A 21819-nucleotide genomic window follows, 5' to 3' on the forward strand; every position below is an offset into this window, starting at 1 on the left:
GAGTTTCAGGCATGAAGAAGGGTGTGAGCCAGGGGTCAAAGGCAGGGGCGATGAGAACAAGACAGAGTGAGTACGTTGACTTAGGAAGGATGAAGAATGTTAGCTGGGGTGAAGTGAGAGAAGAGAGTGGCTAAATGAGATATATAGATATGGAGAAGCAGCGTGGCTTAGTGGAAGAGAACACAGGTTTGGGAGTCAGAGAATCTGGGTTCTAATCCCAGCTCCGCCACTAGTCTGCTGTGTGACCTTGGGCAAGTGGAGGGCCTTAAAGCTGAAGGGAACAATTAAGAGATGGCTATTATTTTTATTTCATTATGGTACTCTGAAGCACTTATGTGCCAAACACTGTACGAAGTGTTTGGATAGATACAGGATATTCAGGTCGGACATAGTCCCTGTCCCACATGGGACTCAGTCTAAATGGAGGGGATGGGGGGGAGTAAGATTTAATCTCCATTTTACAGATGAGGAAACTGAGGCCCAGAGAGTTTAAGTGACTAGCCCAAAGGCACGTGGCAGACAAAGCAGAGCCAAGATTAGAACTCAGGGCCTCTGATTTTTTCTAGGCCACTCTGCTTTTGTGGTCTTGCATCACTCTTGCACCTTTATATCCTTTATTCACCCCCTCCTCAGCCCCATAGCACTTGGGTACATATCTGTAATTCATTTATTTATATTAGGTTCCATCTCCCCCTTTAAACTTAAATTTGATGCGAGCAGGGAACGTGTCTATCAACTCTATTATATTGTACTCTTCCAAGCACTTAGTACAGTACTCTGCGCATAGTAAATGCTCAATAAATACTATTGAATGAATAAATGCTCAATAAGGAAGATTAATTGATCGATCGTGGTCTTTCACAGCCTTAGTCTTCCCAGACTTTTCAGTCGCTCAGGAAAGGGGAGAAACCCAAAAGCCCCATTTGAAAAGTCACTGAGAGGCTAGCTAGGCACCGGGGATCCAGGCTCACTTGCAAATGTCATGATTTTGCTCTCTTCTATCATTTCCCTCTTTCTCACCTCGTCGTGGTTGAGGTCAGAGTTTTGGAGGAGGCAACCCACAAGACAATCCTCTATGGGAAAACCGCGGGATCTATTAATTTGACTGTAAACTCCTTGAGGGCAGGGAAGGCGTGTCATGTGTCTCCCTTCAGATGTACTTGCCCAAGTGGTTGGTCTCAGCAAAAATACTGTCGTTTGACTGTGTGCTATGCTCTGAGGCTATTGTTTGACTGACTACCTGCCACTTGAACCCCTTATTATCGCCACACTGTCCTTGGCTGACATTTGGGCTCTCTTCCATCCTTTCCATCGTGCCTTATGGCTTCGTAGGAGGCGCATTAAATTGAAACGATCCCTGTCCTTCAAAGAGTTACGCTTTAAAATCGGTGACTGTGGGCATCCGTGTTCAAAGACTAAGTGCTCAGAACGATGTGTCGCACCTGATGAGTGCTCAGTGAACACCTTTACTTATTCTTCTTTGGATGACAAGACCTTCTAGGACAGTAATGAAATAATTATTGTGATATTTATTATACATACTGATTATACAGCTGAGCCAAGTAAAGATTTTCAGGGCCTACACCTTCTGCTTTGAATTTGGGATTGGGTGAAGGGGAGGTTCTGATGGTACTTAAGAGAGGGTTGTTGATTGTAAGCTCCTTGAGGGTAGGGATCATTTATACCACCTCTGGGGGTTTTGGGGAGGAAAAAAACCGATCCCCTGAGGCTCCAGAAATCCCCCTTTCCGGAAGCAGCCTGACCATTAGTTAGGCATCTTGGAGAACTGTCACGTTCTCGACCTATCCCTGGTAAATGTTACTCTTTTGCTCCAGCCTTCCTAGCACCTTGGGGCCATGAAGCCTATGTTCTGTCCCGGACTTGATGGCTCTGAAGTCCCCTATCCCACGCTTTTCCTCCCAAAAGAGGGGAAAAGCGTGGAGAGCCTTCCCTTGGCTATTCCCCATTGCCCTCCCCCATCAATTCGATCCATTAGTGATATTTATCGAGCTCTTAACCATGTGGAGAGCACTGTACTAAGGGGCTGGGAGGGCACAATGAAGCAGAATTGGTGGAAAGAGGGAGACAGACATGAAAATAAATTACAGATATGTACATAAGTACCGTGGGGCTTTCACAATTAAACACCAGTCTCCCCAGATTAATCCCCCTCCCAATTTGCCACTGTAGCTAGTCTGCGTCACCTAGGCACTTGTACCCTCACAACCTCCCTTTCACACTTTTGTACATCTCTTCACACCGTATTAATTAAGGGTTGATTCTTGTGCTTTCTACTTCCTTCTTCTTCTCATCTGCCAGCCACTTTAATGTTGGCCTCCCCCAAAAGATTTAAACTTCTTGAGGATCAGGGCTACAGCTCTTATTGGACTCTTCCAAGCACTTAGTACAGTGCTCTGAACAGAGTATCAATCGATCAGTGGTATCCCTGAGAAGCAGCGTGGCCTAGTGGGAAGAGCCCAGGCCTGGGAGTCAGAGCTCTAACCCCGGCTCTGCCACGTGTTGGCTGTGTGACCTTGGGCAAGTCGCTTAACCTCTCTGTGCCTCAGGTTCCTCATCTGTAAAATGGGGAGTAATCCTACTCCCTCCCACTTAGACTGTGAGCCCCGCCTGGAACAGGGACAGTGTCCAACCTGGTTAACTTGTATCTACCCCAGGGCTTAGAACAGTGCTTGGCACATAGTAAGTGTTTAACAAGTCCCAAAATTATTAATTATTAGGCCACGTTGCTTCTCAGGGATCCATCGCTAGTTTTTCGTGCAGCGGATATTTCCTCGTGGGGTGTTCAGCCAGGTTCTATTTTGCCCCGGCTGGGCCTGACTGTCCATTTTATCCCACTGTACCCATTTCCACCTTTTTTCAAAAATGGTATTTATGTACATACAATCTGCGAGGCATTGTTCTGAACCCTCAGGTGGATACAAATAATAATAATAATGGTACTTACTATGGGCCAGGCACTGTACTAAGCGTTAAGGTGCATACAAGCAAAGTGGGCCGGACATAGTCCCTGTCCCTCATGGGGCTCACAGTCTCAATCCCCATTTTACAGATGAGGTAACTGAGGCACAGTTACCGGCAAAGTGACTGGCCCAAGGTCACAGAGCACACCAGTGGCCGAGCCAGCATTAGACCCCATGTCTTTCTGGCTCCTAGGCCCGTGCTCTATCCACTCCAGCATGCTTTTTCTCTAAGCAAAGTAATGAGGTTGGACACAGTCCCGGTCCCTCATGGGGCTCACAGTCTAAATCCCCATTTTTCAATTGAGGTGCACAGAAGTTGTGATTTGCCCAAGAGCACGCAGCAGACAAGTGACCGAGGCAAGATTAGAACCGCAGCTTGTTCTCTCCCAAGCGGGTAGCACAGCCCATTGCACTCAGGGAGCCCAGTAAATATCTGCCTTGAAGGCCAACTCCAGGCCTCGACTTGACCATCCTCTTCTCCTGTCACACCCAGATGTGTTCTCCCCAAGCACAACTGTTCGTCGCTCCCTCAGACCTCCCACCATCCTTTGGTTCTCTTGCTTTGGACACTTTCTGGCCTGCTCTTCTGCCTGCCTTGTCCTTCCTCCTCTTCTAAACTCCTTGCGGGCAGGGAACTCGCCTACCCACTCTGTTGTACTCTCTCCAGTGCTTAGTACAGGGCTCTGCACCCAGCACTCAATAAATAGAACTGATTTGCTCTTCACACAGTAAAGCACTCAATAAATACCACAGATCGATTCTTGGCTTCTTCAGAGCTCCCCTAACCTGCCCCTGCACAAAGCTTTTGGAGATTAAACGCTGATTTGATGATGATAATAATGGCATTTATTAAGTGCTTATTATGTGCAAAGCACGGTTCTAAGTGCTGGGGAGGATACAAGGTGATCAGGTTGTCCCACGTGGGGCTCACAGTCTTAATGCCCATTTTACAGATGAGGTAACTGAGGCATAGAGAAGTTTGGTGACTTGCCCAAAGTCACACAGCTGACAAGCGGCAGAGCCAGGAGTTGAACCCCCAACAGGGAAGCAGCATGGCTTAGTGGAAAGAGCCCGGTCGTGGGAGTAAGAGGTCATGGGTTCTAACCCTGACTCCGCCACTTATCAGCTGTGTGACTTTGGGCAAGTCACTTAACATCTCTGTGCCTCAGTTACCTCATCGGTAAAACAGGAATTAAGACTGTGAGCCCATGTGGGACCACCTGATTACCCTGTATCTATTCCAGCACTTAGAACAGTGTTTGGCACAAAGTAAGCGCTTAACAAATACCATTATTATTGATCATGCCATCCTCACTGGCACTTGGTTAGATCAAGGATTAATCGATCGATTGTGTTTGAGTGCTTACCCTGTGCAGAGTACTAAGTGCATGGTAGAGTGCGACGTAACAGACTTGGAAGACATGTTCCCCGCCCACGATGAGCTCCCAGATTGGGGGGCGAGGGGGGTAGATTAAGAGTCAGATTACGATTCTTCTAGGCTCAAGAATGTTGTAGCCTGGTGCAGATGCATTTCTCCGGAGGCTATATTTAACCGAGAGCAGTGACTATATGAGAGGAGAGGTTAGTTGCAGAGGAACTCCCCCCTTCCCCCTGACTGCGATTCAGGTGAGTGTCTAAATCCTGTTTGGCTCAATAATTAAAGTGTTTCTATCCGTAGTTCTTGTTGAGTTTTGCTACTTTCCCTCTCTAGCTGTAGTTTGTATGTCCGTGATACTTTAACGGTGTATTTTCTTCTCCCAACCTTTGAGTCTCTGCCCAACTGCAACTTTAGCTTATCGCATTGGGAAATGCTCAGGCCTTTGGAGGGCATATTCTGTTTTTCTTCACTTCATTCATTCGTTCAGTCGGATTTATTGAGTACTTACTGGGTGGAGAGCACTGTACTAAGCGCTTGGGAGGATATAGTGCAACAATAAACAGACACATTCCCCCGCCCACAACCAGTTTACAGAAATCCTTCCCCGCCCAGCACCTGGAACAGGTTCACTGAATAATACTATTACTAATCGTGGTATTTAGCGTGGCTCACTGGAAAGAGCACGGGCTTTGGAGTCAGAGGTCATGGGTTCGAACCCCAGCTCTGCCACTTGCCAGCTGTGTGACTTTGGGCAAGTCACTTAACTTCTCGGTGCCTCAGTTCCCTCATCTGTAAAATGGGGATTAAGACTGTGAGCCCCACGTGGGACAACCTGATTCCCCTGTGTCTACCCCAGCGCTTAGAACAGTGCTCGGCACATAGTAAGCGCTTAACAAATACCAACATTATTATTATTATTATTTATTAAGTGCTTAATATACATCAAGCACTGCTAAGCACGGGAGGAGATACAGTCTCTGCCCCAGCCTGAGATAAGGAGAACAGTTCTTTTATCCCCATTTTGCAGAGGATTTATTATTTATATATATATTTATTTAGCTATATTAATGTTTTTCTTCCCCTCTAGAGAGTGAGCTCATTGTGGACAGGGAGTATGTCTGTGGTATGGTACTCTCTGAAGCATTTAGTACAGTGCTTTGCACACAGTAAGCATTCAATCAACCTGAATGAATGAATGAAAAGAGGAGGAAACTGAGACTCCGAGGGGGCTTAAGTACTCACCTGACTCCCATCCCATGCATGATTTTCTTTTCAGCAGGCAAAGCTGCCTCCCTGATCATGCCAACAACTCTCGCACACCAGGGTTTGGGACCCAGGTTCAAACTGGTCCTTTCTGGCCTGGTGTTGAACTAAAAGTGACCCAACTGATTGTGGGATCTGGAACAGTCTCTTCTCTGAGAGCTTTCCTCAAAGCCTGGAGGGAGGCTAATCTTTTTTGCCCCAGGTTTGTAAATTTGCATATTTACTGTGGAATTAAACGTGAAGGTTGGAAAGGGGTTCTGATTAAATCAGGAGAGATTTAAATTAGGGAAGCAGCGTGGCTCAGTGGAAAAGAGCCTGGGCTTCGGAGTCAGAGGTCATGAGTTCGACTCCCTCAATTACCTCATCTGTAAAATGGGGATTAACTGTGAGCCTCATGTGGGCCAACCTGATTACCCTGTATCTACCCCAGCGCTTAGAACAGTGGTCTGCACATAGTAAGCGCTTAACAAATGCCAACATTAATTAATTAAACTAGTTTTCTCTTGTGGGCACCTCCTTCCAGGAGGCCTTCCTGGATTAAATTTTCTTCTAGCGGGTTCTGTCACCAAACTACCACCTCAACATTTCTGGACTCACACCGATCCGTAACACTGAACGAAACTATCCACCTACCCTACTATTTAAGCACCAAGTCCTCCCTAAATCCATCTTTCCATTCCCTTCCTACATCTATAACTCATGTTATAATAATAATAATAATGTTGGTATTTAAGCGCTTACGATGTGCAGAGCACTATTCTAAGCGCTGGGGTAGATACAGGGTAATCAAGTTGTTCCACATGAGGCGCTCAGTCTTAATCCCCATTTTACAGATGAGGTAACTGAGGCACAGAGAAGTGAAGTGACTTGCCCACAGTCACACAGCTGACAAGTGGCAGAGCCAGAAATCGAATGTTATCTTTCTCCCCAGTCAGATTGTAAACTCCCTGTACCCTCCCAAGAGGTGCTCAGTAAGTGTTAGTGATCTTTTGAAGGTATTTTTTAGTCACTTATTATGTCCCAGGCACTGTAGTGAGCGCTGGGGTAGATATAAGCTAATGAGGTTAAACAAGGTGCACATCCCACATGGGGCTCACAGTCTTAATCCCCATTTTACAGATGGGGTAACTGAGAAGTGAAGTGACTTGCCCAGGGTCCCAGAGCAGACAACTGGTTGTATCGGGGATTAGAACCCAGGTCCCAGCCTCTATCCGCTAGGCCATGCTGCTCCTCTAATGCTAACCTTCTCACTGTACCTTCATCTCGTCTGTCTCGCCACCGACCTCGCGCTTTCATCCTGCCTCTGGCCTGGAACGCCCTGCTTCCTCATAGTGCGATAATTGCTCTCGTCCACTTCCAAACCTTATTGAAGGCACGTCTCCTCCAAGAAGCCTTCCCTGACTAAGCCCTCCTCTCCTCTCTTGCTTCTGCGCCACTTACTTGCTCTTTCATTCATCCTCCCTCCCATCCCCACAGCACATATGTATATATCAGTACATATCTGCAATTTATTTATTTATCTGTTTATTTATATTGATGCCTGTCTCCCCTCTAGACTGTGAGCTCGTTGTGGGCAGGAATGTCTATTGTTCTCTCCCAAGCGTTTAGTACAGTGCCTTGCATACAGTAAGCGCTAAGTCAATACGATTGAGCCTTACTGAAGGCACATCTCCTCCCAGAGGCCTTCCCAGACTAAACCCGACTTTTCCTCATCTCCCACTCCCTTCTGTGTCACCCCGACTTGCTCCCTTTGCTCTTTCCCCCTCTCCCCACCCCACAGCGCTTATGTATATATCTGTAATTTTATTTATTTATATTGATGTAAAGAGAAGCAACATGGTGTAGCGGAGAGAGCCCGGGCCTGGGAATCAGAAGGTCATGGGTTCTAATTCCGACTCTGCCACTTGTCTGCCTTGTGTCCTTCTCCGTGCCTCAGTTACCTCATCTGTAAAATGGGGATTGAGACTGCGCCCCATGTGGGACAGGGCCCAGGTCGAACCCAATTTGCTTGTATGCACCCCAGCGTGGCTTAGTACGGCGCCTGGCACATAGTAAGCACTTAAGAATGCCATCATTATTATTGATGTCTGTTTATAATAATAATGGCATTTGTTAAGTGCTTCCTCTGTGCAAAGCATTGTTCTAAGCCATGGAGCTGGTACAAGATAATCAGGGTGTCCCACCTAGGGCTCACAGGCCTCATCCTCATTTTACAGATGAGGGAACCGAGGCCCAGAGAACTTAAGTTAATTAATTAATTAATGTTGGTATTTGTTAAGCGCTTACTATGTGCAGACCACTGTTCTAAGCGCTGGGGTAGATACAGGGTAATCAGGTTGGCCCACATGAGGCTCACAGTTAATCCCCATTTTACAGATGAGGTAATTGAGGGAGTCGAACTCATGACCTCTGACTCCGAGGTGACTTGCCCAAAGTCACCCAGCTGACAAGTGGTGGAGGCAGGATTAGAACCCACGTCCTTTAACGCCTGACTACTTGTTTTGTTCACTCATTCAGTAGTATTTATTGAGCGCTTACTATGTGCAGAGCACTGTACTAAGCACTTGGAATGGACAAATTGGTATCTGTCTCCCCCGTTTAGACTGTGAGCCCGCTGTTGGGCCGGGACTGTCTCTATCTGTTGCCGGATTGTCCATTCCAAGCGCTTAGTCCAGTGCTCTGCACATAGTAAGCGCTCAATAAATAGGATTGAATGAATCGATGAATGACTCTTTCCTCTAAACCAGGCTCTATCGCTGTCTGCCCTGCCCCAGGCTGTGAGCTCGTTGTGGGCAGGGATTGTCACTCCTTATTGCTGTACTGTACTTCCCCAAGTGCTTAGTACAGTGCTCTGCACACAGGAAGCACTTAATAAATGCATGGCTCAGTGGAAAGAGCCCGGGCTTGGGAGTCAGAGGTTATGGGTTCTAATCCCGGCTCTGCCACCTGTCAGCTGTGTGACTTTGGGCAAGTCGCTTCACTTCTCTGTGCCTCAGTTCCCTCATCTGTAAAATGGGGATGAAGACTGTGAGCCCCCATGTGGGACAACCTGATCACCTTCTATATCTCCCCCAGCGCTTAGAACAGTGCTCTGCACAGAGTAACCGCTTAACAAATATCAACATTAACATTATTATTAATCCCGGCTCTGCCCCCTGTCAGCTGTGTGACTTTGGGCAAGTCGCTTCACTTCTCTGTGCCTCAGTTCCCTCATCTATAAAATGGGGATGAAGACTGTGAGCCCCACGTGGCACAACCTGATCACCCTCTAATAATAATGTTGGTATTTGTTAAGCGCTTCCTATGTGCAGAGCACTGTTCTAAGCGCTGGGGTAGATACAGGGTAATCAGGTGGTCCCACGTGAGGCTCACAGTTAATCCCCATTTTACAGATGAGGTCACTGAGGCCCAGAGAAGTGAAGTGACTTGCCCACAGTCACCCAGCTGACAAGTGGCACAGCCGGGAGTCGAACCCATGACCCCTGACTCCGAAGCCCAGGCTCTTTCCACTGAGCCACGCTGCTCCCCCCCCCCCCCCAGCGCTTTGAATAGTGCTCTGCACCTAGGAAGCGCTTAACAAAGACCAACATTATCATTATGAGTGCAGTGCTCTGCACCCAGTAAGCGCTCAGTAAATACGATTGAAGGAGTGAGTGAGTGAATGAATGAATGAATGAATGAATGAATGTATCTCCCTGACTGACTGACGGCTGCCTGGCTGCTCGCCCCCGCCGGCCCCGCCCCTTCGCGCGCGCGCGCGCCGCCACCGCCCCCTTCCCGCGCGCCAATGCCGACCCCGCCCCCTTCTCGCGCGCCGCGGCCGGCCCCGTCCTCTTGCGCGCGCCCAGGCCGGCCCCGCCCCCTTCGCGCGCGCGCCCAAGGCGACCCCCGCGCCCCCTCGCGCGCGCCGCGGCCGGCCCCGCCCCCTCGCGCGCGCCCAGGCCGGCCCCGCCCCCCCTGGCGCGCCGCCTATATAAAGGTCCGGCCCGCGTCGGCCACCCCCCCCCCCCCCGCCGGCGCCCCACCCCTTTCGACCGCCTCCGCCGGGGCCGCTCCGTTACCGGGGAGGCGGAGGAAGGCCAAAGTAACAAAACAAAAACCCAGAAAAGGAACCACAACGTCCCCCCGGGCCCTCCCCGCCTCCACATAGCCCCGGCCCTCGCCAACGGCCGCCCGGGGCGGGGGAGACCCTCCGGAGGAGAGGCGGCCGTCTGTGGGTGGGTGGGGGGGGGGGGAAATGTGTGTGTGTGGGGGCGGGGGGAGCCGGGTGGAGTGCGCCTGCGCGGAGGAGGAGGAGGAGGAGGAGGAGGCCGCTCTCCATCCGGGTCCCTGCCCGTGCGGTGCAGCAGGTCGGTAGGCGGGAAATGGCGACTGGCTGAGGGAGCAGCCGCCGCCGCCGCCGCCACCGCGGGAAGGACTGCACACGCCGCGCAGCCCGCCACCCCGCCGCTCCCCTCGGGCGCACCGCCGCCTCACCGCCCGCCGCCACAGCCAGGTAACGCCCGGCCCGGGCCCACCTCCCCCTCCACACCGGCGCCTCCTCCTCCTCCTCCTCCTCCTCCTCCTCCTCCTCTTCCTCCTCCTCCTCCTCGGCCTGGGCCGCCCCGCCGCTCCCCCCACGGGTCCCTCTTCATCCTCACACCGTGGCTGAGCCCCCGCTGGGTGCCCTGCACTCTTCGAAGCGCTCGGAGACCACGTAGCGAGGTTGTCGCCCTCCTCCTCTTGCAGGCCCGGGGGACCCAAGTGACCCGCCCCCGGCCCCGGGGGGGGGGGGCGGGGGGCGGGATTCGAACCCACCACCTCCGGGCCCCGAGCCTCTCCCCACAATGCGGATCCAGTTAGTGGTCTGGGAATGACGGGGCTTCCCACCCACCCTCCTTTTTCTCCCCCCCAGAGCCCCTTTCCCGCCCGGCCGCCTCCCCCCGACGACCTCGATGAGCCTGGGAGCCCCGTCAGGGGGCAGGGCTGGTCCCCGTCTGCCGCCCGTTTGTCCGTTCCCAGCGTTTAGCACAGCGCCCTGCGCCTCGTCAGCGCTCAATCGGGAGCACTGAATGAACTTCGCCTCCCGCCCAACTTCCCGACTCCTTCCCCGGGCCCGGGAGCGCCGTCGTGGCTGGCCTGCAGCCTCCAGCTTTTCCTTGAATCCTCCACCTGGACGGCAGTTTGGAAAGGAGTTTTTATCGCCTCCCCCTCCCCAAAAAGGAGCCCTGCCCCGGGAGTGGAACTACCCGATCTAAGCCGCCCCCCGAAATCCATCTGCAGCCTGGGGATAATAATAATAATAATAACGTTGGTAGTGGTTAAGCGCTTACTATGTGCAGAGCACTGTTCTAAGCGCTGGGGGACATACAGGCTCATCAGGTGAGGCTCACAGTTAATCCCCATTTTACAGATGAGGGAACTGAGGCCCAGAGAAGTGAAGTGACTTGCCCACAGTCCCACAGCTGACAAGGGGAGGAGTCGGGATTCGAACCCATGACCCCTGACTCCCAAGCCCAGGGTCTCACCACTGAGCCACGCTGCTTCCGCTCGGGATGGCCCCGAGGATCTCAAGGCGCTTTGGCCGCAAGGACCTCGCCTCCTACTGAGCCCCCTCCCCCCCGAGAGGTAGGAAGCAAGGGTGAATGTCATCCCCTGTACATTTCAAGCGCTTAGCGCAGGGCTCTGCACATAGTAAGCGCTCGATACGATGGAATGAATGAATCCCAACTTTACAATGAGGAAAGGAGCTCAGAACCGGCAGAGGTTCGGCAGCCAGGGAGAGCCAGGCGCCTTGATCGGCGGGAAGATCCACCGAGATCATATCCGGGGTGTCCCCGTGGTGGGGGAGACCGCTTTTAAATAAATGGTGGTATTTGTTAAGCGCTTACTGTGCAAAGCACTGGTCTGAGCGCTGGGGGAGATACAAGGCTCCCCAGTCTTCATCCCCATTTTAAAGACGAGGTCACTGAGGCACAGAGATGTGAAGTGACTTGCCCACAGTCACACAGCTGACAAGTGGAGGAGTCGGGATTCGAACCCATGATCTCTCACTCCCAAGCCTGGGCTCTTTCCACTGAGCCACGCTGCTTGTATTTGTTAAGCACTTACTATGTGCAAAGCACTGGTCTGAGCGCTGGGGGAGATGCAAGGTGATCAGGTTGCCCCACGTGGGGCTCACAGTCTTTATCCCCATTTTACAGATGTGGTCACTGAGGCACAGAGAAGTGAAGTGACTTGCCCACAGTCACACAGCTGACAAGTGGAGGAGTCGGGATTCGAACCCATGATCTCTGACTCCCCAGCCTGGGGTCTTTCCACTGAGCCACGCTGCTTGTATTTGTTAAACACTTACTATGTGCAAAGCACTGGTCTGAGCGCTGGGGGAGATACAAGGTGATCAGGTTGCCCCACGTGGGGCTCACAGTCTTTATCCCCATTTTACAGATGTGGTCACTGAGGCACAGAGAAGTGAAGTGACTTGCCCACAGTCACACAGCTGACAAGTGGAGGAGTCGGGATTCGAACCCATGATCTCTGACTCCCCAGCCTGGGGTCTTTCCACTGAGCCACGCTGCTTGTATTTGTTAAACACTTACTATGTGCAAAGCACTGGTCTGAGCGCTGGGGGAGATACAAGGTGATCAGGTTGCCCCACGTGGGGCTCACAGTCTTTATCCCCATTTTACAGATGTGGTCACTGAGGCACAGAGAAGTGAAGTGACTTGCCCACAGTCACACAGCTGACAAGTGGAGGAGTCGGGATTCGAACCCATGATCTCTGACTCCCCAGCCTGGGGTCTTTCCACTGAGCCACGCTGCTTGTATTTGTTAAACACTTAACTATGTGCAAAGCACTGGTCTGAGCGCTGGGGGAGATACAAGGTGATCAGGTTGCCCCACGTGGGGCTCACAGTCTTCATCCCCATTTTACAGATGAGGTCACTGAGGCACAGAGAAGTTTAGTGACTGGCCCAAGGTCACACAGCGGGGAAGTGGCAGAGCTGGGATTAGAACCTGTGACCTCTGACTCCCAAACCAGGGCTCTTGCCACTAAGCCACGCTGCTTCTCTGCAACCGCCTTGGACTGATAAAGGGTATTCCAGGTCACTTAAAACGGAGTTGAACCCAGCCCCCGGATTTAGGGGTGCTTTACCCTGAAGACTGCATTTCTTTCAGGAGGCCTAATCTTTCCAAAAGACTGGGGGATGCAGTCTGGCCTAGTGGAAAGAGCCTGACCCCGGGCGTCTGAAGGCCTGGGTTTTAATCCTGTCCGCACTACTTGACCGATGTGACCTTGGGCCAGTCACTTCACCACTCTGTGCCTCCGTTTCCCCCCCTGTAAAATGGGGATTCAGTCCTACACCCTCCTCCTCCTTCAACTGAGAACCCCCGCGTGAGGAAGGGGCTGCCACCCCGATGATCTCACTCATATTCATCCCTTCAGTCGTATCGATTGAGCGTTAACTGTGTGCGAGGCACTGAACCAAACACAGTGTAGTATAACGTCAGACCCAGCGCTTAGCACAGGACTTGGCACATAGTAAGTGCTTAAGGAATACCCTAAACAAGATTACCCCCCTACCAAATCCCACTTCCACACCGAAGCCCTTACGACTTAGAACCTCCAGTAGCGTGTCTGAATGTAGGACTTACTTACCGTTACTTAAACACTACAACATGTCAACGTTCCCCCTTTCCTTCCTCCTGCCTGTAAATCATTTTAGCGCCCGTCTCTTCTTCCATCCACCCCTCGCCCCCCCATCCCATCCCATCCCCGTCAACCCCTCGAGAGCAGGAATCACGTCTGCTCACTCTGTTTCGCTTAGTTCAGTGTTCGGCGCACAGCGAGTCCTTACTACATAGGGCTCAATGGAATTGTTGGGGCACCTGTCAAACTTGCTGTCTCTCATTTGGTTTTTGAGGTAACTGGGAGCCGGGGGGTGGAGAAAAGACGACAGTGACCTCGTAAAAGCTGAGGCTTGCGGGCTCCATTTATTAGAATCCACAGGCCTTAATGATCCTGTTAGGCAGTTGACAGAGCATTCTCATGTTTGAGAAAATTTATCGTTCAGGTCACCAGGCCAGCAAAGAGCAGATAATCATCACTGCCTCCTGCATTTCTTGAGTGCTCCGGGCAGAAGGCTGTCCTACACATTAGGGGGATTTCACACTGGGTTGTAAGACCTTGGTTCTTGGCCCTTATGTTCACCCCAAGTGCTTAGTACAGTACTCTGCACATAGAAGGCACTTAATAGATACCAGTCAATCAATAGAATTAGCAGGGGTTTTTTGTTGGGTTTTTTTTTGTGCATTTGCTAAGTGCTTCATTCATTCATTCAATAGTATTTATTGAGTGCTTACCATGTGCAGAGCACTGTACTAAACGCTTGGATTGTACAGTTCGGCAACAGATAGAGGAGTCCCTGCCCAGTGACAGGCTCACAGTCTTATTGGGGGAGTGCTTCATATGCACCAGGCACTGTACTAAGCACTGGGGTAGGTATAGGATAATGAGGTTGGACACAGTCGCTGCCCCTCCAAGGGCTCACGGTCTTAGTCCCATTTTAGGGATGAGGTGATTGAGGCATGGAGAAGTAAAGTGACTTGCTCAAAGTCACACAGCATACAAGTGGCAGAGTTGGGATTAGCACCTAGGTTCTTCTGATTCTCAGGCCTGTCCTCTATCCACTAGCCCCCGCGGCTTTTAGCGATGTTACGAGGGTAGAACCGTCGGAATTTGGCGACAGATTGAATATGTGGCTTGTGTGAGAGAGGTGAGTTGATAGCACCAAGGATACGGGCTTGTGAGATAGGGAGGATGGTGGTATTGTCTACAGTGATGGATTTGGGAAGGCAGGAAGGATGAGTTTGGGGGGAACATGAGGAATTCTCTTTTGGATGTGTGTAGTTTGAGGCGTAGAGTTGTCATTGATTTAGTCCTGGGAAATTTCTTGGGACGCCCTCGGTCTCAACGTGAATCCCGCCCTCTAGACCCCTGCAGTGGTTGTTGATAATAATAATTATGGTATTTGTGAAGTGCTTACTATGTCCCAGGAACTGTAATAAGTGCTGGGGTTGGTACAAGCAAATCGGGTTGGACCCAGTCCCTGTCCCAAATGGGGCTCTCAGTCTTAATCCCCATTTTACAGATGAGGTAAGTGAAGCACTGAGAAGTGAAGTGACTTGCACAAGGTCATCAGCAGACAGGTGGCGGAGCTGGGATTAGAACCCATGACCTTCTACCTCCCAGGCCTGGGATCTATCCACTACGCCATGCTGCCTCTCTGGTTCACGGTTGTTTGAGTTGGTGTGGCCGATGCCTCGTAAGGCAAGGGCCAAAGGGGTCCTGACTTGCATCTCTGCCCCCTCCCTGAATATACATAGCACCGCCACTGCCAAATCCTTACCCTCCTCCTCCTCTCCCCTCGTCCCCATCCCCATCCCAAAACTGGTCTAGGGGCTTGGGAGTTAGAAGGACCTGGGTTCTAATTCCAGCTCCACCACTTATCTGTGTGACCCTGAACAAGTCACTTTACTTTTCTGGGCCTCAGTGACCTCCTCTGTAAAATGAGGATTGAGACTCTGAACCCCAGGTGGGACAGGAACCGGGTCCATCCTGATTTACTTGTATACACCCCAGTGCTTGGCGCTCCCTTCTGCGCATCTGGCAGACCACTGCTCTCCCCATCTTCAAAGGCCTTCTGAAATTATAGCTCCTCCAGGAGGTCTTCCCCGACTTCATCTCTCACCTGCCTACCCCAGCTCCCCCCAAGTTGTCGCTTCGGCACTTCTGCATCACCCAAGCTCTTGGGTTACCCACCCTCCTTCTTTACGGTCTTCCGCTTTCTCCCATGGGACAGTTATTTTAATTTGTTTTAATTCCTCTTCTAAACTGTAAGCTCGCTGTAGGCAGGGAATGGATCTGTTTATTGTTATATTGTACTCTTCCAAGTGCTTAGTAGAGTGCTCTGCACACAGTAAGCGCTCAAGAAATACGATTGAATGAATGCTTAAAACAGTGCCTGGCACGTCGTAAGTTCTTAAATACCATTATTATTATTATGGCCCCATGTTCAGTCGATCAGCCTTACTGTTTGCAGTGTGCCAAATGGTACTTTCCAAGCGCTTAGTACAGTGCTCTGCATGCAGTAAGCGCTCAATAAGTACAATTGAATGAATGCAGTGCTACTCTGCACTTTCCAAGTATTTCCTCTGCTGCCCTGTCAGGACAAGAAGGTTCGGAGCCTTCAAGTAGGTGTCGAGGCTCCAGTTCTCAGAGTTAATAATAATAAGAACAGTTGCAGCATGAAATGCTTCCTATATGCTAGTTATTGGGGTAGGTTCAGGATAATCAGATTGGGCCCCGTCCCTGCCCTCCCCGGGGGCTAACTGTTTGAGGGAGGAAGAAGAGGTATTGTAATCCCATTTTCAGGTGAGGTGAGGAAACTCTAGTTCAGGTGAAGTTAAGTGACTTGCCCAAGGTCACAGAGCAGGCGGGAGAAACAGCCTGATGGAAAGAGGACTGAGTCAGGGATCCTGGATTCTTATCCCAACTCCACCACTTGCCTAATAATAATGATAATAATGGTGGTATTTGTTAAGTGCTTACTATGTGCAAAACACTGTTCTAAGCGCTGGGGGAGATACAGGGTCATCAGGTTGTCCCACGTGGGGCTCACAGTCTTAATCCCCATTTTACAGATGAGATCACTGAGGCCCAGAGAAGTTAAGTGACCTGCCCAAAGTTGCACAGTTGACAAGTGGCGGAGGCAGGATTAGAACCCATGACTTCTGACTCCGAAGCCTGGGCTCTTTCCACCGAGCCACGCTGCTTCTCCGACTGCGTGACCTTGGCCGAGTCACTTGCCTGTGCCTGTTTCCTCATCCGTAAAATGGGGATCCGAGACCTGTTCTCCTCCTTTAGACTTTGAGCCTTCTGTGGGACCTAATTATCTTGTATCTAATACAGTGCTTGGCACATGGATAAATTCCATTAATTAATTGAGACGACCAAGATTAGAACCGAGGGCCTACTGGCCGATTTCTGTCTTCTAGGCCATGCTGCTTCTCAGTCGGTCAGTCGTACTTACAGAGCAGCTCCTGTGTGCTGAGCACTTTATTAAGCACATGGGAGAGGACAGTGGGACAGAATTAGTAGGCATGTTCTCTTAGGACTCTGCTGAGTTTTGCTGTTTTATGGTAATTCTCTTTTAAACTGTGCCTTTGGCTTAGGCTTTAGGCCATCAAAACTCCACTGAAGGTCAAGGATCTTTATTTGGCATGGGACAGCTGGGGAGCAAGGAAAGCGACGTGGCCTGGTGGCTAGAGCTTGGGTCTGGGAGCCAGAAGGACCTGGGTTCTAATCCCGGCTCTGCCGCTTGTCCAACGCGTGACCTCGGGCAAGTCACTTGATTTCTCTGGGCCTCAGTTACCTCAGGATTGAGACTGTGTCCGACCCATCTCCCTTGTACCCACCCCAGTGCTCCCCGCAGTGTCTGGCACATTGTAAGTACTTACCAAATACCAAATGATTATTATTAATTGAGGCCTGGGAGAGTGGGACTTGGCCGAGGTCCCTCAGTCACTGGCTGAGGCCCTGAAGCTGGAATTGGTGTTCCCCTCCAGGGTGGCCCTGTTTCCCCCCACACTCTCCCCTCCATTTGGCTTAGTGGCTCAATGCAGCGTGGCTCAGTGGAAAGAGCACGGGCTTTGGAGTCAGGGCTCATGAGTTCGAATCCCAGCTCTGCCACTTGTCGGCTGTGTGACTGTGGGCAAGTCACTTAACTTCTCTGTGCCTCAGTTCCCTCATCTGTAAAATGGGGATTATTCATTCATTCATTCATTCAATAGTATTTATTGAGCGCTTACTATGAGCAGAGCACTGTACTAAGCGCTTGGGATGAACAAGTCGGCAACAGATAGAGACAGTCCTTGCCGTTTGACGGGCTTACGGTCTAATCGGGGGAGACGGACAGACGAGAACGATGGCACTAAACAGCGTCAAGGGGAAGAACATCTCGTAAAAACAATGGCAACTAAATAGAATCGAGGCGATGTACAATTCATTAACAAAATAAATAGGGTAACGAAAATATATACAGTTGAGCGGACGAGTACAGTGCTATGGGAAGGGAGAGGTGGAGGAGCAGAGGGAAAAGGGGAAAATGAGGCTTTAGTTGCGGAGAGGTAAAGGGGGGATGGCAGAGGGAGTAGAGGGGAAAGAGGAGCTCAGTCTGGGAACGCCTCTTGGAGGAGGTGATTTTTAAGTAAGGTTTTGAAGAGGGAAAGAGAATCAGTTTCTCTGATTAAGAGATTCACAGATTAAGACTGTGAGCCCCACGTGGGACAACCTGATTCCCCTATGTCTACCCCAGCGCTTAGAACAGTGCTCGGCACATAGTAAGCGCTTAACAAATACCAACATTATTATTATTATTAGTGGAAAGAGCCCGGGCTTGGGAGTCAGAAGTTGTGAGTTCTAATCCCGGCTCCGCCAATTATCAGCTGGGTGATTTTGGGCAAGTCACTTCACTTCTCCGGGCCTCAGTGACCTCCTCCGTAAAATGGGGATGAAGACTGTGAGCCCCACGGGGGACAACCTGATCATCTCGTATCTATCCCAGCACTTAGAACAGTGCTTGGCACGTAATAAGCGCTTAACAAATACCGCCATTATTATTATTATTGTACAGTGGCTCATCAGCTGCCATTTGATTGGAAAGTGAGACTTGGTCCCAGAAAACTCTGCTATTTGGGCAGTTAAGAAGTAAGGTAAATTTGGGGTCCTCCCTGACCCGCAGATGGGATCATCGTGGGGGGTTCTTGGATGTGTGAGCTTTGGGCATATGATATTCACCTCCACCCTCACCCCCACAGCATTCACGTACCTATCTCTATATTATAAATTATAGTGATGACTCCCCCTCAGGACCGTAATCTCGCCGTGGGCCAGGAAAGTGCCTGCTAATGCTGTGTTGGTGTACTCTCCCAAGCGCTCAGTCCAGTGCCCCGCACCTAGTAAGCGCCCAGGAAATTGCCTGATTGAGAATGAGGTGTGGATTATGGGGATAAAACGGGTTAGGTGTTTTCAAGTTCCTAGAGGTGAGCCTCCGGTAATTACAAGAATGGGTTGGTGGTAATATTAATATTACTGGTGTTCGCTGTGAGGCGTTGGGCTTAAAAATTTGCAAGTGGGGAAAGCCGGCTTTGGATTGCTGCTCATTTAAGTCGTACATGAATCCAGAAGTCCCGGTAAACACTGTTTACTTGCAACCTTCCTTCTAGGCACGGTAATTAGAAGCAGGAACGCTGGCCTGCCTGACTTTCTTCTGGCTGGCCTCCTAAAGCCCGTCGTCTGTAGCCCCGGGGATGGGAAATGGGGGGCCTGTGGGCTTGGGGACCCGGGTCGTGGTCACGGGGGCGACCGCTTTTCCTCCCGTCTCCCGGAGGGGTGGGGAGGGAGCCAGGTCCCACCGCCAGCCAGCGCCCCATCACCCCGGGATGCCGTGCACCGGGCCCGGCTAGAGCTCCCGGTTGGGACCTGGAAAATATGAGTGTTTCCCAGAATCTGTGCCCTTCCCGAGATCCCAAACAGCATAAATAAGTGGAAAAAAGAGGGATCACCCAGTAGTCATCTGATCAAATAGCAATGTAGATCTGCCTCAGTAATGAAAGATTTTTGCCTCGTTTCTCCTTTGGGGTGTGTGCGCGCCTATGTGAGCAGCATGGCTCAGTGGAAAGAGCCTGGGCTTGGACGTCAGAGGTTATGGATTCTAATTCTGGCCCCGTTGCTTGTCAGCTGTGTGACTTGGGGCAAGTCACTTGACTTCTCTGGGCCTCAGTGACCTCATCTAATAATAATGTTGGTATTTGTTAAGCGCTTACTATGTGCCGAGCACTGTTCTAAGCGCTGGGGTAGACACAGGGGAATCAGGTTGTCCCACGTGGGGCTCACAGTCTTAATCCCCATTTTACAGATGAGGGAACTGAGGCACCGAGAAGTTAAGTGACTTGCCCAAAGTCACACAGCTGGCAAGTGGCAGAGCCGGGGTTTGAACCCATGACCTCTGACTCCAAAGCCCGTGCTCTTTCCAGTGAGCCACGCTGCTTCTCTGTAAAATGGGGATGAAGACTGAGCCCCACGTCTGATCACCTTTACCCCCACCCCAGTGCTTGGAACAGTGCTTGGCACATAGTAAGCGCTTAACAAATGCCATCATTATTATTATTATGTATATAAACACAGCACTGTCTCCTTCCCAACTTCTGCAAGCAAAGAGGTGCCTGGCTGGAACTCACAGACGCCATTACCTATGTTAAACAGATGTCATTATCTTATGCTAAGGGGCCTTAATCACCCTATCGAGTCAATCCAAATACTTCAAAGGGAAGGAAAAACGGGCTACAGCCAAAATAAACTTTGCAGAGATGGTGCTGTGATACAGCCATTAAAATAATGCTCTTACGGGACAGTGTCTGGGGATAGCTCTAAATAGCAAGCGCCATTCATAAATGGTTTTCAGCCATATATTTTTACTAGAGCTCACTTGTCGCGGCTGTATTTTCAAGCATCTGTGAGGCCCTGTGAATTTCCAAGCCTGGAGAGTTATTGTGTTGAAAACAGCAACTGCCCCCAGAGTAGCCTTCCACGCTGTTCCTTTTAAGCTGCTAAATTGCAGGCATGATCTGATTGATCTGGTTTTCTACTCCAGTGCTTAGCACAAAGTAAGCACTCGATGAATTCCGTCATCATCGTCAACATCCCCGACCCCTGCCCAGTCTCACCTCTTATTTACCAACTTCCTTAGTTACTCGTGCCCCCTCTAAATTGCATCCAGACCTAGACTTTCTCCCTGACTTTCGGTTTTTCCCGCCCTTGTATCACTCACTGCACAGCTTCTCACCCCGCTTCATCCCTCTATTGTCTGTCAATAAATCCATGGTATGGCCTGAGCACCTACTTTTTTTTCTTTTTTATTTTATTTTAGGGTATTTTAAACACCTACCCTCAGGCACTCTCCCAACCACAGAGGTAGATACAAACTACAGGTCTAGGTCTCACATGAAACTTGAGGTCTTAATCCCCATTTTACAGAGGAGGTCACTGAGGCATAGAGAAGTGAAGTGGCTCGCCCAAGATCACCCAGCAAACAAGAGATTGGTGGAGGTGGAATTAGAACCCAGGTCCTGGTGATTCCCAGGCCTGGGCTCTGTCCACTAGGCCAAGCTGCTTCTCCCACTGCCCACTGAGTACAGTGCACAGTACTGAGGGCTTGGGAGAGTTCAGCAGGAGGAAGACACACGTTTCCACGATTCGGACCCACACGGAATTTACACTGTAATCGGGGAGGCAGATGCAGACTACTGACAAAGGATAGAGAGGCGGTGCCATTAGCACGGCCCAGGCGAAGGACAGTAGTCCGGCAGTCCGGCTGGACCTCGGTCGTCTTGGCCGGGGCCGCCTCCGCCCATGTAATTTCAGCTGATTTTGTTGTTGACTGGTCTTTAGGCAGTGGGCAAGTGCTAGCCTTTACGCCTGATCTCCCACATGATTTCATTACCGCTCTTTGGGAATTTTGTTTCATCCGCTCAGTTTTAGCGTTTCATCCATCTTCAGTTTTAGACAAGGCCATCTTGAGGTATTTGGGCACAGCAAGCCTCCTTTCGTTCTTCCGGTCTTCCTTCCCTCTTCCCTCACCCCTCCCCACTCTCCCACCTCATTCATTTTTCTACTTAGAGTTCCACTATTTTGGGATGTTAATGCAGAGTTTTATGAAAAAATCCTGTCCTTTCCATCTGTCCGCCCTGCTTGTGGATATTGTATTATGGAATGGTGCTGTTCCAGGGATAGTCTGGGCCGTGAGAACCCCAAGCGCCTTCTTTCTCCTGCCTCAAAATTCCAGATTTGTTTCTATGGGTTTGTTGTTTTTTGTTTTTTTTGTTTCTGTTAGGGTGGCTTCCCCTCAGGGGCCAAGCCAACCAGACTAATTGCCTCATCTTTCCCCCTTTTCATCCCCTTGGTGGGAGAGCATCTTTTTCCTCAGCCGGTCCATTTACCTGTTTCACCTCCAGAACCTCCCCAGTGTTTTCGTAAGGCACGCCCCGGAAGGTAGTTGTCCCCTTCCCTCCATTCATTCATTCATTCGTTCGTTAGTATTTATTGAGCGCTTACTATGTGCAGAGCGCTGTACTAAGCGCTTGGAATGGACAATTCGG

At 50.6% G+C, this 21819-nt stretch overlaps 1 protein-coding gene across 1 annotated transcript in view; it reads left to right on the forward strand.

Annotated features, from left to right (window-relative positions):
• The first annotated feature begins 10064 nt into the window (after window positions 1-10064).
• CTDSPL2 (CTD small phosphatase like 2) overlaps window positions 10065-21819 on the forward strand; it is a 65738-nt gene continuing 53983 nt past the window's right edge. Inside the window, exon 1 of the mRNA XM_029070578.2 lies at window positions 10065-10117. The gene's annotated coding sequence lies outside the window, so the exon portion shown is untranslated. The remainder of the gene's footprint in view (window positions 10118-21819) is intronic.

This window comes from Ornithorhynchus anatinus, chromosome 8 (assembly GCF_004115215.2).
Source record: "Ornithorhynchus anatinus isolate Pmale09 chromosome 8, mOrnAna1.pri.v4, whole genome shotgun sequence".
NCBI classification, from domain to species: Eukaryota; Metazoa; Chordata; class Mammalia; order Monotremata; family Ornithorhynchidae; genus Ornithorhynchus; species Ornithorhynchus anatinus.